Raw genomic sequence first — 19,085 nt, forward strand, 5'->3', positions numbered from 1 at the left:
GATAATCTATGATTAATGACGAGTGGGCAACTATAATAAATCATTGACAATTTATTAACGAAGAAGGATTCCTCGATCATATCTCTCTTTATTGATTACAATTCAAATTTATTTGCTTTGACTATTTATTTTGTTTAAAATCTAAAACAAAACCCCCTTTCTGTGACACTTTGACAACTAAAACTCACTGCTCTTCGTGGGAGCGATCCTTATTTCCATTATATTACCAGTTAATTGTGTGGAAATAAGATTACTAATTTGATTTCACTTACGAAAACAATCAAATTTTGGCGCCACTGCTGGGGAGCAGTCGGTAGATTTAATTGTTATTTTCATTAATTTTATTCTTGTTTTTAGATTTTTTTTATAGTTTTTTAATTTTTGTTTTCTAGATTTGTGGTTTCAGGTACGTAATCTCTGGCACCGAAAGATTGGGATTATCAGAGGTGCGGTATTCAAACTCATAGAGGAACAATACTACAAGCACATCAGCAAACGCAACTAGAAGTTTCAGAGGAGATGGTAGACGGTGCAAACCTACCTCATCCACCTCAGGAGAGGAAGCTGCGAGAGTTGACATCTCCATGCTTAGATTCTCAACCATTGTGTATTACAATCACTAACCCAGTGGATCTGAAGTCGAATCCACTTCATCATCTACCAAAGTTCAAGGGACATCCTGGTGAAGATCCAGCACAAGATGACAAGTCTTAGGCAAGGTACTGAAGACAGTGATACGACACTGCTACAAGATTTCCCATTCTCTTTAATAGATCTAGCGGAAGAATGGTTGTATTACCTTCCTCCAGGGAGTATTACAACATGGACTGAGATGAAAAAGATATTTCTAGAGAAGTATTTTCCTGCTTCTAAGGCAGCCTCTATTGATAAGGAGATTAGTAGCATCCTACAAATTACGAGGGAGTCTCTTTATGAATACTGGGATAGGTACAAAATATTGTTGGCAAGCTGCCCACATCATAACATATCACCAACACTCATCATTCAATACTTTTATGAATGATTACTTCCAGAGCAACGAAACTTGATTGATGCAGCCGCTGGTGGTTCACTTACTGAGAAGACGATTTTGCAGGCAACAAGATTGATTGAAGCATGGCTTCTAATGCACAACAATTTTATACAAGGCACGATTCAAATGTCAGGAGAGTGAGCGATATTGGAGATTCTCCAAATACAAAGAAAGCTGCAGCTCCTAATCCATATGCGAGAGAAGGTGGGTTTCAACCACAATAATGCAAGGTCTTTCATCTATGTTTCAACAAAATCAACAGAAAGCCGAACAAAATCAGTTAAAAACGAATAATGCTATTAGAGAACTACATACTCGAATGGGGTCAGTTGGCTACATATGTGAACGTATTGAAATCACAAGCATCGACAAAGTTTCCATCACAACCTTTTGTGAACCTAAGAGAGCACATTAATGCGGTTACATTAAGGAGCGGAAGGCAGATAGAAGACTCAACTCTGGATAAAGGGAAAGTACGTATGCCTAGTGACGATATTGAAAAGGAAGTAGAGGCGGAAACTGTACCAAAGGAAAAGCCAACCTCAACCGGCCAACCTAAGGCCACGGTTCCCACTTTTACCATACCACCTCCTTTTCCTAGTCTTTTTTGCCAAGTCCAAGAAGCAAGCTCAAGACAAGGAGATCATGGACATTTTTAGAAAAATACACACCAACATTCCATTTATTGAGGCCATCAGAACCGTACCCAGGTATGCCAAGGTTTTTAAGGATTTGTGTACAAGGAAGGATAGGTTGATTGCTAATGAGATTACTTAGGTGGGTGAAAGTGCCATAACTATGTTACTAAAGAATATGCCTACAAAGTGTGAAGATCCTGGCGGTTTCATGGTACCCGTTACCATTGGTAACCGACGATTCGAGCGTGCTTTGCTTGATTTGGGGGCATCTGTAAGTGTTATGTCAGCCGATGTTTATGAATATTTGAATCTAAGACCTTTAAAAGAGGCAAAGATCACTATTCAATTGGCAAACAATTCCAATATATATCCTAAGGGAGTCGTGGAGGACATGTTAGTTCAAGTGAATCAGTTGATCTTTCCGGTTGACTTCTATATTGTGGATATGCAAAATGGAGATAATTGTTCATCTACTTCGTTACTTCTAGGGAGACTGTTCATGAAGACTGCAAAGACAAAGATTGATGTCGATAGTGATTCACTCACTATGGAATTTGATAAGGAGATCATACTGTTCAATATCTTTGAAACCATTGCAAAGAACCTCATCCCAATACAAGAAGAACGTCTACTTAGGGTTCTGAAAGAACAAAAAACGACTATTGGTTGGACAATTGCTGATATTAAAGGCATTAGGCCATCCATGTGCATGCATAGAATCCTAATGGAAGATGATTTTAAGCCATTACGTGATGCTCAGCGTAGGCCTAACCTCCCAATGATGGAGGTTATGAAGAAATAGATCCTCAAATTACTAAGTGTGGGCGTGATTAACCCAATTTCTGACAGCAAATGGGTTAGCCCAGTTCAAGTGGTTCCTAAGAAATCAGGTATCACTGTTGTTAGAAATCAAGATGACGAACTTGTTCCTACAAGAGGATGGAGAGTGTGCATAGACTACAGGAAGCTTAATACCGCAACCCGAAAGGATCACTTTCCTTTGCATTTCATTGACCAGATGTTAGAGAGGTTAGCGGGACATTCACATTATTGGTTTTTGGACGGTTATTCAGGCTACAATAAGATTGTTATTGCACCGGAGGATCATGAGAAGACTACTTTTACTTGTCCTTTTGGTACGCTTGCCTATAGAAGGATGTCGTTTGGTCTTTGTAATGCGCCTGCCACTTTTCAGAGGTGTATGGTTAGTATATTTTCTGACTACGTGGAACGCGTCATTGAGGTATTTATGGATGATTTTAGTGTTTATGGTGATTCATTTGATTTTTGCTTACAAAATCTTGAACTTGTACTTAAAAGATGCATAGACACTAATCTTGTAGTAAATTGGGAGAAATGCCATTTTATGATAAACCATGGTATAGTGCTAGGTCACATCGTGTCCTCTCGAGGGCTCGAAGTTGACAAAGCAAAGATAGACTTAATAAGAAACTTACAACATCCCACTTCGGTGAGGGAGATTCGCTCGTGTCTTGGTCATGCAGGTTTTTACAGGCGGTTTACCAAGGACTTCTCCAAAATCTCAATGCCGATGTGCAAATTATTGCAAAAGGAGGTTGTTTTTGACTTCAACAAGGAGTGCAAGGATGCCTTTGATAGATTAAAAGAGTTTTTGACAAATACACCAATTATCAAGTCACCGTATTGGAGTCTACCATTTGAATTAATGTGTGATGCAAGTGACTATGCAGTTGGAGCCGTTTTGGGTCAAAGAGTGATAAGCTTTCTCATGTGATTTATTATGCATCAAGGACCCTGAACGATGCACAAATCAACTATTCTATTACCGAGAAAGAATTTTTGGCTATAATGTTTGCACTAGAAAAATTTAGATCCTATTTGGTGGGTTCAAAAGTGGTTGTGTATTCTGATCATGCAACAATTAGGTACCTATTAAAGAAGAAAGAAGCTAATCCAAGACTTATATGGTGGATTCTACTATTGCAAGAATTTTATTATAAAATCAAGGATAAAAGAGGTGTTGAAAATATTGTTGCTGATCACCTTAGTAGACTTGTTGTTTCCGAAGAAGAACTTCCTTTACAAGATCGTTTTCCAGACGAACAACTTTTCTCGATTGAATATTCAACACCTTGGTACGCGGATATAGTAAACTACTTGGTTACAAGACATGTACCTAGTACAATGTCTAATTTTCAAAAGCTTAAGCTTAAGAAAATAGCCAAGCAGTATGTATGAGATGATCCCTACTTGTGGAAATACGGTTATGATAAAATCATCTACAGGTGCGTACCTAGCACTGAATTTCAATCTATTCTTACTTTTTGTCATACTTATGCATGTGGTGTCACTTTGGTTCTAAACGTACCGCTTTCAAAGTACTTGAAAGTGGTTTTTATTGGCCTACCGTATTTGAAGATGCATATATTTTTGCAAATCTTGTGATAGATGTCAAAGAACTGGCAATCTAGGTGCTCGAAATCAAATGCCGCTCAATCATATTCTCACTGTAGAGATTTTTTATGTGTGGGGTATAGATTTTATGGGCCCTTTTGTTAATTGGAACGGAAAATTTTATATACTTCTTGTTGTGGATTATGTTTCGAAATGGGTGGAAGCTAAAGCCATCCTACTAATGATCTCAAGTTGTTTGTGAGTTTGTGAAGGAATATATTTTCTCTAGACATGGTACACCAAGAGTGGTTATCAGTGATGGAGGCTCACACTTTTCCATGCTTTACTCAAGAAATACAACATAACACACAAGGTTGGTACGCCGTATCACCCACAAACTAGTGGGCAAGCTGAAATCTCGAACCGTGAGATTAAATCCATTCTTGAGAAAAGCGTGAATACCACATGGAAAAATTGGAGTTATAGGATTAACGATGCATTATGAGCATATAGAACGGCGTACAAAACACCGATTGGTATGTCTCCATATCGGTTGGTTTATGGAAAAGCTTCTCATCTTCCGGTTGAACTTGAACAAAAGGCTTATTGGGCGATAAAGATGTGCAGCATGGATCATGAAAATGCAGGGAAACAAAGGAAGTTACAACTTAACGAGCTAGAGGATATACACAATGATGCTTACGAGAGTTCTCGTATATGCAAGGAGAAGGTGAAACTTTTCCATGACAAGATGATTTCTCGAAAGAATTTTTTTGTCGTCCAAAACTTTCTTTTATTTAATTCTCGTCTTAAACTATTTCCTGGGAAGCTAAGGTCCAGATGGATTGGACCGTTTTTCGTTACTAATGTTTTCTCTTATGGCGCAGTTGAAATTTCTAGTCTCCAAAAGTGATCAGACATAGATTGAAACCATATTATGAAAACATTACTTACGTGAACATGGATGAAATTGAGCTTCGTGATTCACTCCCTTTGGAGGAGTAGCATAACTGGGAATGCCAAGTCGGGATGAGAACGTTAAACAAAACGCTACATAGGAGGCAACCCATCAGTTTTGTATCTATATTCCTTTTGTTTTTAGTTTTCTTAGTTTTGCATGTCATATATTGCATTCCCATCTAAGATTTTACAAGTCCTATATCTATAACGAAAGTTTTGACGAATTCTCGTCAGAAAATTCTGACTGCGCACTTATCATGAAAAAAGCTCTCGAGACTTGATACGAAGCACGATTTGAGTGGTTGACCCCAACTTTTAAAGAGGACAGACATACCTTTCTTTTCCAAAAAGAAAATATGAATTCGGAGTTTGTTAAGTTGGACCGATTGTCCTGGACATTTGAGTTTCGGAATTTTTTCAGAACTTTTTCAGATTGCACGTCTGTCAGTCCAAAGGCCATAAAAGTCATAAAGTTTATCGAAATACTGTTCCCTTTTGAAACCTCATAGAATAGACGTATTCGAACAACTTTCGTTTAGGATGTTTTTGTTATTTCCCTACCCATTGGTCCAGATTTTGAGTTTTTCAGCGTTGTTATGTCAGAAATTAGAATTTTCGGTTTTGAACATTGAGTACAATGTTGAGTTTAAGTAAGGGGGAGCATTTAGTATCATACTCTATGCATATACACATAAAAAAAAATACTCTTTGATTTCTTGCATTCTTGAAACTCCATATTTTGGAGTTAATTATGAGCTATTTAGGATGACACTCTAAACCTTTTTAGGTTGAAACAGTTCTTAAGGCTATAGATTGAGTTCCACTTTATCGTTCTAAAATCCTTAAATATTTACGTTCATAATTGAATGCGAAACTCAGATGCTAGAAATGGTATGGTAGTCGTTTGAAAGATTCATCATCGCTATTAATCATTATTAAATCACTTTCTTTTTATTTTTGCAGTTATATGTTTCTCTAAAGTGATTTAGTGGGATCCTGATACTTACGTGGATGTTGTAGCAAAGTAATAATTAGTTGAGTATATAAAGGACCCATAGACAATTGTCTTACACTCATAAAGAGTGAGCCGGAAAAAAAACATATATATAAGGCTCCTCTTCATTTATCGACATTAATAAATGATAGGTCAGGAATTGCGGACTAATCATGTAGTCGATGAAAAAAAAACCCATATCATCATTATATTGCAAGTCAAAAAGACTATTGATGAGATTCTCGACACTTGGATAAAAGTATGTGTGAATCGTTGTCCCTGTCTCCGTCGCCTAAACAAGCATGGAATGCAGGGTCCAAGGCAACTATCACATACTTGCTGAAAATGAACATGTGCTTAGAGTATCTAATCATGTGATCGAGTTAAATGGGTGCTTCTATCAACTATTGTGCTATAAATAAGAATCCTTTGACGATATTCATACAAGTATTGTGGGTAACATCTTTCACTTTAGTCAACATTTGCACACTTCACTTTCTATTTCCATTTTCTTATCTATCCATGTGATTTCAGTATGCGGGTTTTATGGAGAACGTTGTAACAAGTACGATGACTATCTTAGTAGAGTTTTGCAATCAGGTTGAATGTCACATGTAAGTAATTTATTACATATGATGATGGGAATATATGTGGGATGTTTGCAGCTAAAGAACTTATGCAAGCTAATTATTTGGCTTTCTACTTTGTGTATATCCTTAGTGGTAATTAAAAGGCGATAAATTGCAGTAGGTTTTATGGGTATACCCTCACGAGACTACACCTCGTCCACTAGGGACACATAGGGGTTTAAAGACTTGTTATACATGCTAAGTGTAACCGTTTTCTCAACGGCATGGAGTTGTTGTATTTAGGATTAGTTTTATTTAGTTTGCTTGAGGACTGGAAAAAGCTAAGTGTGGGGGAATTTGATAAGTGCATAATTCATATGATTTTAGTGTCCATTCCATACTTGTTTTAGTTATTATTCTTGCATATTTTCGTATTATTACTCTTGTTTTCTCTTATTTGCCTCTATTAGGTGAATCATCCAAAAAGGAGCTACAAAGTGCTAAAAAGAGCTAATAAGATAATAATTCCAAGTATCCAAGTGCCCACGTCCAATAGAAGTGGAAGAAGTGCGACGAAATGAGCAAAACGCTCAAAATCAAGAGACGGGCCAAAGACCGAGATTAATTCATTCAAATTCAGTATTGCTTATCACCATCTTGAAGATAATTTAAATATTAAAATAATTCAAAAAGAATGAGGTCATTCCGAGTTCGGACGAAGAAGTTGTGGTCAAAACAAGCTTTTTATTGAATACCGAAGACAAGCAAGTATGCATACGGGTATGCATACCATGGAAGGCCAAAACTTACGATTAGGGTCCTTATTTAGTGTTTTCGGGTTGGGTTCTCGAACTGAACTAAATACTTGAAGGACAAGCAATGTAAACCTATATAAAGAGGTATTAGGTCATGAATAAAACACAATAAAAAGGTCTCGAAACTGTAAGGCTTGGAGAGAAGAAACATCACACGGATCGAAAGCTAGGGTTTCAGAGCTGTTCTTCAATCGTAACGATATCTCTTCACTTTTCTCATGTGTATATCATGGATGTTTTTACATAAATGAGTAGCTAAACACCTATTGATTGAGAATGAATTCTTAAGTTGTAAACAAGATTCGAGTTATTATATTAATTTACTTTGAAGTTCTTCATATGATTATAGTTTGTTTATATTATAACGAATATTTATGATTGATTGATAGATTATTTAGGTGGCCAACTAAATTTATTTGTTGATTTAATCTATTTCTAGTATTGAGTTAGAAGATAAGTAATCGTCGAATAACCTTTACACAAGTAGAGAACACAAGACCTTACAGAGGGATTTTGTGGAGTGATTGTGGGTGTAAACAACACTAAAAAGTGGACCTTGAGCTAAGAGTCTAACTATTAGGATCAACCTATAAATTCACAAAAGATAAAGCATTCGACCTAATTACACCTTGAGTGAGCTACTACTAGGTGGTTTAGACGAATAGAATCTGGTATTGGAGAGCTTCCGTACTCAGTGATATATAAAAGGAATTTAGGGAACAACACTGAGCTAGCTGTTATTCCATGGTTGGTGATAATCTATGATTAATGACGAGTAGGCAACTATAATAACTCATTGACGGTTTATTAACGAAGGATTACTCGATAATATCTCTCTTTATTGATTACAATTCAACTTTATTTGCTTTGATTATTTATTTTGTTTAAAATATAAAACAAAACCCCTCCTTTGTGATACTTTGAAAAATAAAACTCACTGCTCTTCGTGGGAACGATCCTTACTTCCATTATATTACCAGTTAATTGTGTGGAAATAAGATTATTAATTTGATTGCACTTACGAAAGCCATCAAGTATTGACTGGAAGCATTTGCGCAAAGATCTTCCACATGAAAAACTTGATTTTAGGCAAACAATTCAAACACCAAACCTTTTTCCAAAAAGAAGCTTCTTCCCCACTCTATAAGCAGATTTAATTGTGTATGTTCCATCCTTAGTATGAGCCCGCATAATTTGATCTTTAAAAAGAAGATTAACCTTAATAGTTTTGATCCTAATAACATCCTCAGGCAAGAATAACGAGTTTAACAGACAAACATTCCAAGCGCTTGTGTGCTTATCAATGAGCTCATTAACATAAATATAATCATTATAATTAGGATTGAGTGACACGGGTGGAGAAGTAGTACCAGGTAACCAGAAAAAATCTCATATTCTTGTAGAAGAACCATCATTTATTTTATAACCTATATTAGATCTTAAGAAAACTAAATTATTAACAGTACTCTTCCAAATCCAAGAAGCAGAGTCAGCTGCTTTGTCAATTTCCACCATATTTTGATTAATGAAATATTTGTCTTTTAGAAATTTAGAAACTAAGTGATCTGGATTTTGAATAATTCTCCATCCAAGTTTTGCTATAAAAACTCTATTGGTAGCATAAGTATTCCTAATCCCAATCCCACCACATCTTTTATCTTTTCCTATATCTCCGTAAGAACGAAAATAAGTGGCATGTCTAAGATCTTTCTTATACCACCAAAAAGTTCTCTGAATATCATCAATTTTTGAAGAAATCTTATTAGGAAAAGGAAAACAAGACATATGATAAACTGCTATGCTGGATAGCATATGCTTTCTAACCACAGTTCTACCAGCACCAATAATACTATATTTTTTAGTATTTCCTAATCTGGATTCTATTAAAAATTGAAAAGATTTTTTTTTATCTCTATTGATGAAAAGAGGAGTACCTAAGTACTTCTCAGAAGAACTCATAAATTTTATCCCTAAGGTTTTCGAGGGAAGTTTCTTATGCTTATGATGCATTTTAGAACTAGTACAAAAACCAGATTTTTCGAAATTGATAGCCTGACCCGAAGCCTTTGCAAAAATATTAATAATTTTCATCAAGTTTCTAGCATACACTAAAGAAGTTTTTGAGAATAGCATGCAGTCATCTGTGAAGAATAAATGCAATATTGAGGGGATATCTTTTCTCAGTTTGAAGCCTTAAATCAAATTATTAGCTTCACCTTTCAAAAGAAGTTGAGATAAAACTTCCATGCAGATTATAAAAATGTAAGGTAATAGACAATCGCCTTTCCTAATACCTCTAGTGGGAAAAAAAACATTTCTCCAGGCGAACCATTAACCAGAACAGAGTAAGACACGGTACTAATACATTGATATATAAAACAAAAAATATGAAAGACCATTCCAGCCTATCAACAACTTTGGAAAGGTCAAGTTTAATAGTCATAAAACCAGTTTTAGTTGTTTTCTTTTTTTCTTTTAAAATAGTGTAAGATTTCATGACTAATACTAATATTATCATGAATTTGTCTATTAGAAATAAAGGCAGATTGGAAAGGCAAAATAAGAGAATCTAATAGAGGTTTGAGACGAATTGTCAAAATTTTTGAAATGATTTTATAAACAGTGTTAGACAAACTAATTGGTCTAAATTCATGAGGATAAGAAGGATTATTTACCTTAGGAATTTTAGATATAAAAGAATGGTTTAGCTCCTTGAGAAGAAATTTTGTTCGAAAAAAGTTCTGAACATAAGCTATAACTTCTTTCGTAATTTCTTTCCAATTATCCCTAAAGAAACCAGTAGGAAACCCATCAGGACCCGGTGATTTCCAAGGGGCCATGTACTTAACAGTAGCATGAATTTCCTCATCAGTTGGATAGCCACCAAGAGAGAATTCATATCTTCAGCTATAATAGGTTTAACATCTTTTAGAGCTTCTTCTATGTCATTGCTATTAGGATTTGATGAAGTGTAAATATTCTTGAAATGGTTTGAAAGGAGAGAGATAACTAGGTCTATACTTTCCAACCAGTTTCCTTGATCATCTTTAATAGTGTGTATAGTGTTATACATATTTCTGAGTTTGACCGTATTATGAAAGAATTTTGAGTATTCTTATAGTAATAAGTAAAATAGTCAATCCTTGATTTTTGTTTATAAAAAGAGTGAAAAGACGAGGGTACCCAAATACACCAAAATCTTTAATTTATCCACCTATAAGTCCTCTTACCGAAATTAATTGTCTATGGACAAAGTCGAGACAATATGACAATTTGGTATTCACACTTTGTGTGATTGTCTATGGATACGAGATCGAGACAATACAACAACCAAAGTGTGATTACTTGATAATAGGTTCAGACTAACTAAACTCTATAAGATCACTATCAAGTAATATAGAGTTAATGTTTGTGTATTTTACTTTTAATTATAATAAACAATTATAATTGACACAACAAGATTTTGTTAACGAGGAAACCGCGAATGCAGAAAACCCCCGGGACCAAGTCTAGATTTGAATACTTTCAGAATAAGCCGCTATAGTTGAGACCAAGCAACTAAACCTAGTTGAGACCCTTGGGACTAGAACAATTGAATACCAAGCAACTAAGACGTTATAATTAAATACCCCCAGGACCAACTTCGTATAGTTGAGACCAAGCAACTAAACCTAGTTCACTTAGTTTCTTCAGTATCCCTGCGCTTCTGACATTCAATAAGTGCATGCACTAGAACAATTCCTTTGGGTCGTATTCCAAACATTAAATGAACATTAAATCTGTTTGGTAACAACTCTATTGATTCTTTCCAGATAAAGATATCTTAAGTCATATACAAAGGCTCTTCCGTTTAAGCTAATAAATTCCTTTGCCTGGTTAGATCAATCCAATCTCTATTACCTATGTAATAAGATTTGGAGTTGTAACAATCAAAATAGAACTCAAGAGAACTATTAGGTGTTACCGATCTCACGCAACTAATCAATCGAATAAATCCGATTCTTGTTGGATCCCAGTCGATCAAGGTTTGTGCCACACAAAGATATGAGAAACCAATAAGAAATCTTTTTTGTCTTCAAATCTTCTTTAATCTTTAATTAAACCTGCACAACACCACTTGAATCTCTTGTGATCAATCACGTACAAAACAGAGTCTGTTAACAATGGATTATCACAAGATGTATTTAGATCTACAACCGTTAGTCAATCACATCAATCGAAAACTCATAAAATTCAATTATCTAGTTTCCCACCAATGGTACTCGTAGATCTTCTTGATCCCACAGAAGTCTTTAAACGAGCGGTCGTAAGAGATTTCGCCTAACTAGAGTACTTTCCTCTCCAGATAGACGGCTCCACCAGAAACAACAAAAAGATGAAGTTTGCCTGGCTCTTAGGATGGTTTGTTAGAAATGCAAACTTAGGTATTTACTGACCAAGGATGTTTGGACACCAAGGAATTTCAAAACCGAAATTATTCTCAAGATATGCAATAAATTCCCAAATCAGTTTTCATAATTCCTGGAAATGCTTTGTCCAATATTTTCCGAAATCTCTCAATAGAAAATATCCAATTAGTAAATGCACATTACTAATTTTTATTCTCTAGAGATATGCATTTAATTGTTGTTAATTAAAGCATATAAAACTAACAACCTTAATAAAAAGATTCTTAATTTATTTTAGATCGGGATCTCCTTTAGTAATTAAGGAATAACTTTGAACAATAAAAGATAAGAGTTATTGTTCGTGTTCAAAGTATGTTGGCATCTTTTCTTTTTAAATCATCTTTCATATTTACAATCTTATAATCGATCATCCCACTCTTCCAAACAAGTTTAGAATTGGTTCATCTGTATTCCAAGACAACTATGTGATTGATCAAGTATCAAATCGCAATCATGAGTTCAATCGGTTCTACCAATCACTAGGATCGGTTGTACCTTAATATGGATTACTTGTGATCGGACACAAAACTACCAGGACCGGTTACGTCAGTTACCAGGATCGGTTACGTCAATTACCAGGACCGGCTACCATATACTCGTGGTATTTCTTGTGATCGGTTACACAAGTCACTAGGATCGGTTACACCATTACCAGGATCGGTTACACCAATTACAATTATCGATTACACAACTCTTTTGTGATCGGTCACACCAAGTACTAGGAACGGTCACACCAATTACAAATATCGATCATACCATCTCAGGTGATTACTTAGGATCGGTTACACTAATTAATAAAAACTAGTCATACCAAATTATAAGTCAGGCATTGTGATTAGTTATACCAAGATACATAACAATTTATGATCGGTTCTACTAACTCACACATATTGGTAATCCAAAGATATGTAATGAATAACAATACCAATAAGCCTAGCGATTTCCATTTCGATTCATAAAACAAGTTCATGAATGTACTTCATTAAACAAATGTAAACATTGTTTATTAGGATGAAATCTTCACCTTTACCCATACACATAATCACAATAGCATTCATACGATTATTGTCGATGTCATATCTACGGAGTTCAAAAAATAAGCGTCATACTTCGTAGTCTAATTCCTTAATACTATGATCATATGATCATGTCTTGCTACTAGAGTAAAATATTCATTCACAGCTTTGCAGTTATGTTTTCAATATAGCACGACCTGAAAGATACGTTAGGAATGAAACAATACAAGTCAATATTACTAACCTTAAGAAGAAGGATGATGTCGTCGTTGTAGCTCGTTACTTCTTCACGTTCTTCATGTCTTCGAGTAATACTTGTATGTCACATATTCCTAGACTTTCTAGTCTAACCTATACGAAGTTGTCTTCAGTACATAATCAAGCGACTCTTAGATGAGTTTTGTTTCACTAAAATATGACAACCAAACTTGAAATACCAACGGTTGGTGGGTTCAACCGGGGTATGCTGTAACAATCTCCCCCTTTGTCAATTTTGGTGACAAAACTCTTAATACATATGGATAAACAAATTACAAGAATTCATTATACATACGCTTGATTCCAAGTTTCAACAACACAATAACATGCATATATTCAATTAATAAATGTCATTGTTGACATCTGAATAACAAAGTTTATACTCCCCCTAAAAGTAAGATATGTAGATATTCAATCCGAATATCTTTGTTATTCCCATTTTGTAGTCAAAGATAACTAAAAAAATCACATAAAGTATGCTATGTAGTTAACCCCCCCCCCTAGTCAATGCTCTAATCTTTCGTTAGATATAACATTTAAGCACAATTGTCCTTTCCTTAGTGATTGCAAATCACTTGTTTACTCCATATATTTATCCCCCTTTTTGTCACAAAATGACAAAGGTTCGAGCAAATAAAGGTCAAACTGAAATGATCTTACAAATCTAAAAGACTTGTACAACCTATAAGAGTTAAGCACGATGGTTTCACATACCACTTTAGATAACCAATATTAAAACCGAAACTACAAGTAATTTAGTTTTAATATGTTATCGAGGAAACAATTACCCGAGAAATTTTCTCCAATAATTTAACAAATTGACAAAGAAACTTAGTTCCCTTGTTAAACCGATTTTAAACATACAATCGCTTATTTCGATAAGACCAAAATAAAGATCAGAATTAACTTTATTTTTCTCATCAGGTTCTAATTATTCAGACAATAACTTAGACCTTTCACTTTAGACTAGGCAAGTACTAGGTTAGTTAACTAGTATTTCTTGTCAAGGCATTCAATTAGACTTGATTAACCAAATCCTTCAATTTGATAAGTCTAACTAAGATCATAATTAATTTAGTTTCTCTTATCTGGAATCGAATTGGACTAAACAAATGATCCCGTATTTCGTTAAGAAAAAACACTTGATAACAAACAATAAAAAAGATACCAAACAATAAGCCAAATAAATTGACACAGTTTTTCTTAACCGAAAACAATTTAATCACACACACACACATCCGTACACACATAATGGAATATATATCCATTGTACCGAAATTTTGTTAAGCAAAAGCAAAATATATGCAATACACACATGCTTTTCTTAAACAGGAAAACGATTAACTAAAAAATTCGTTACCTCAGATTCCGCATCCTCTTCTCCCCAGAAAGATATATCATTAAGCGCAAGTCCAATTTAGAACTCTCCCCTAGTATATTGTCATCCTCTCGCAAGAACAAAAGAACAACAACAAGAGCAAACTTTTCCAGAGAAAGGTTGAATCGGTTTTAACTAATGCGTGCCAATAGCAAAAGTTGAAAACTCGAAACACATATGTTTATGATAAACACAACTCATGTAAACACAAATTGATTCAACACATTGTGACTTTTTACATATGAGTTTCAATCGGAACACCTTATGATCCTTTGATAAATCCTTATAGAACTTAATCCCGCTAAATCACAAAGTCACAAAAACCACAAGGGTTCATATCATATGAGATCGAATATTAAGGTTATGAAAACCGATATCAGAATCCCATAAACCGAAAACACATAGTAATAATATAAACATTCAAGCACAGGCTATGTAATCGTAAACTATCTCAAGAAAAATTATAAAATAATAATTTTCTTAATAAATAATTGATAGTTTTATTCAAAAATAGATCTTATACAATAATCGAAATAAATCAAATACCGATGTCTATTTTTTCTTTTCGAACAAGAATCTAATCTTATTCCTTTAGAGTTTCTCTGATACTTTTGAGGTTGGATCAGAAGTTTTTACAGGATTCCAATCATCTTCTATGATTACTAATCTTGATTCAAAACTAATAATTTTGTCATTGACTTCCTTTACTTCCTTTTGCAAATCCTTCTCCATGTTCCTTAATTCACATAAGATTAGATCTAACTTTAGTGAAAGATTCTTGTGAAGATTATCATTAAGAGATGAGATTTCTTCATTAGGAACATCTTGATAAAGATCTGGAGAAGAGTCTGAATCACCATCTGAAGATTCAAGACAAAGTTTCTTGTTAGCAAACAAAATAGTCCAGACTTTTTCAGCTTTGCGAGAGTTGCAGCTAGAGGTAGACATTCTGTCAGATCTCTATGAAATGAAATACGAAGCCTTTCCTCTTATAAATAAGAAAAGTTTTTCTCATAATCTTTGAGAATATTATTTCATTTAATCTCTTAACCGAAAATTCATTTTAGAAATATTTTTATTAAAATATTTACATACATATCCTTACTGTCTACTTTTTGAAGGTAACAAGTAAGGATTCATGATAACTAGTTAGGTTATCAATTTTCGGTTGTTGAATTTTCCTTCCTTAGAGGTTTCAACATTCTTACAGATTTGAGAATCTTTTATGTTTGAACTATTAGGTTCGTTTCTCAAATTTGAGGCAAGATCTTGATATCTAAAAATCACATTGTTCAATTTTTTACATTGATTCTTTGAAGTAATTTTTGATCTGGACTTAGATCTTGGTTTCTTTGTGTGACACCAGAATATTGTTTTTGATAGTACCCCCATTGTCTGCATCCGAAACAAGCCCCAGAAGTAATCCGGTGTCAACCCTTAGGTTTGATAGGTTTATTCAACCCTGCTTCTTTGTCAAGTATTAATTTGGCAGAGCAGATAAATTTATCTCTCAATTTCAAATTTTCTGCTTTTAACTTTTGATTTCATCTTGATAACAGTTGATGTCATGAATGAGTTTAGATACTTGTTCTTTCTCATAACATTGAGAGAGTTCGATTTTCATAAGACGCTTGTTAAGTTTTACGTTATCATTCAGATAGCTTACTCTGATTTAACAAGCGATGATTTTATTCCATTTATTTCAGATTCAAGAAAATGAGTTCTTTTATCTTTACAAGGAAATTCTTGTTGAAAAACTTAGGAGTGAACTATTCTTGAGTATCTATTGTTGAAAGTATTTCATAACCATAGACTTCTGCAATGGTTGCAACATGGTCTATCGTACAGTCTTGATTATCCTCGTCATGGAAATAACCAAGTGTGGATGTATATGCATTTTTCTTCCAATGAATATCCTTAGTTGGACAATCTGGAGAAATATGACCAAACCATCTACATTTGTAGCATTGAGGAATAATATCATCGTCCTCCCAAGTATCTTCACTTTTATGCGTAGAAATATGATTTCTTTTTGATACAGGGGTTTCTCTTTTTCGGTGTCTCAATAATTTCTTAAATCGTTCAGTAATAAGAGAGAAATGATGATTTATTTCAGTCTCATCTTCATCATTTAGGTCTTCATTATCTTGGGAGTCTTCCAGACATTGAGACGGCGGATTTTTTATGGCTTTATAGGCCAAATTGTCTTTTATATTTGACAAGCACTCACCTGGTCGAATATATTTAGTTTTCCTGCAAGAGAACTTCTTGATAAGGAATAAAGATCGTTATCTTCGATGATTGCATGCTTCTTAGATTCGTATCTAGATGGCAACGATCTGAGAATTTTTCACACTATATCTTTTTCAGAAATAGTCTTTCCAAGAGAGAAAGAAGCATTAAATATCTCAGAGAGTTTAATATGAAACTCTTCAAAAGTGTCATTATCATCCATTCGAAGGTTTTCCCAATCAGAAGTAAGAGTTTCAAGTCTAGCTTCTTTTTCTGATGTGTTACCTTCAAATACGATCTGAAGATTATCCCAAGCTTCCTTTGAAGTTTAGCATGTTGATACATGATGTTTAGATCACGACTTGCAGCATGTATAATAGTATTCAAACCATCTGAATTCTTCTTTGCAAAAGCCTTTTTTTCGCTTGTATAATCTACTAAGCTTTAAACTCAATTTCCAAATTTTCTATTTTCGGGCGATTATAACCATCAACGACTAATAGCCAAGTATTAAAATCTCGTGATTGAAGAAAAGTCCTCTTAGCAGATTTCCACTATAGATAGTTTTTTCCGTCAAATCTTGGCGGTACGTTAACTGAAATCGATTCATGTAAACTCGAGTTCATTTCTTATAGGTTGGATCGCACCAAACACAGATTGTTAGATCTTTTCGTGTTTGCCTGATCTGATACCAATTGAAAGGACGAGGGTACCCAAATACACCACAATCTTTAATTTATCCACCTAGAAGCCCTCTTACCAAAAGTGATTGTCTATGGACAAAGTCGAGACAATACGACAAAACGGTATTCACACTTTGTGTGATTGTCTATAGATACGAGATCAAGATAATCCAACAATCAAAGTGTGATTACTTGATAATAGGTTCGTACTTAACCAAACTCTATAGAATCACTATCAAGTAATACGTAGTTAACGTTTGTGTAATTTACTTTCAATTATAATAACCAATTATAATTGCGAAAATAGAAAAGCAAAAGATACATCAAGATTTTGTTAACGAGGAAACCATATATGCAGAAAAACCCAGGGACCAAGTCCAGAATTGAATACCCTTAGAATTAAACCACTATACAAATCTAAACCAACTTCGTACAGTTGATACCAAGCAACTAAACCTAGTTCACTTAGTTTCTTCAGTATCCTTGCGCTCTCGACATTCAATAAGTGCACGCACTGGAACAATTCCTTTGGATCGTATTCCAAACAGTAAAGGAACAATAAATCTGTTTGGTAACATCTCTATTGATTCTTTCCAGATAAAGATATCTCAAGTAATATGCAAAGGCTCTTCCGTTTAAGCTAATAAATTCCTTTTCCTGGTTAAATCAATCCAATTTCTATTACCTAAGTAATAAGATTCAAATTTATAACAATCAAAATAGAACTCAAGAGAACTATTAGGTGTTCGATTCTAGTTGGATCCCAGCCGATCAAGGTTTGTGCTACACAAAGATATGAGAAACCAATAAAAAATCTTCTTTGTCTTTAAATATTCTTTAATCTTCAGTTGTTGACTTGATGAGACGATGAGTCTTTGTATTGCTGAATCGAACATGATTTGAAAATGTTTCAGGATTCATGAATTGAACATGTCTGTTGAGACAGAGGTATAATTCTCGAGTAAATGTTGATAGTTAAGGTGACCAAATATTTCTCATTCGATGAATTGTTAAATATTGATAGTTGAACCAACATTCCTTAGTCTGAGCAAATATTGCTCATTTGAGCAAATATTGCTCGTTTGATGAATTATTGGTAGCAGGACCAAATACAATATTAATTTAAAATACTGGTAACTTAACCGAGTACAACTAATTAGAATGTTGATCATGGGATCAACGTAAAATTATTAGTGTTTGAATCTGCTCAGAATTATGTTTTGCAGAGCTTTGGATCCGAAACCTAATCTTGATCAATTGCTGATTTATTGAAAATTAACCACATAGTGAAGGAGGGACCGGTTACATGGGATGATGAGTCGACCATCTAACACCCAGATTCTCGACTGAGCGAAACACCAAAGTCTCTTGAGGACCAGTTGGTGAAGAGATGATCAAATGCTGGTTTAATCATTTATTAAATTAATGCTCCTCTGAACCTTAGGTAATAAAACCTAATTAATTATGAAGAGATGAAGGACCAACCAAGGGGTTATGAAATCGTCCCTTAGTGACCGTGGGACCAGTTGCTGGTCGCTCGACCAAGTCTCAAGTTAATTGAAGAGAGTTCGGACCCAATGACCAATTGATGGAAAATTAGGTCAAAATTGTGAATAAGTGTGGGACCGGCTTCTTGCAAGCCTTAGGGCCGGAAATGGTCGGTCATGGAGGCATGCCCGTGTCAC

Source organism: Papaver somniferum, chromosome 3 (assembly GCF_003573695.1).
Source record: "Papaver somniferum cultivar HN1 chromosome 3, ASM357369v1, whole genome shotgun sequence".
NCBI lineage: Eukaryota > Viridiplantae > Streptophyta > Magnoliopsida > Ranunculales > Papaveraceae > Papaver > Papaver somniferum.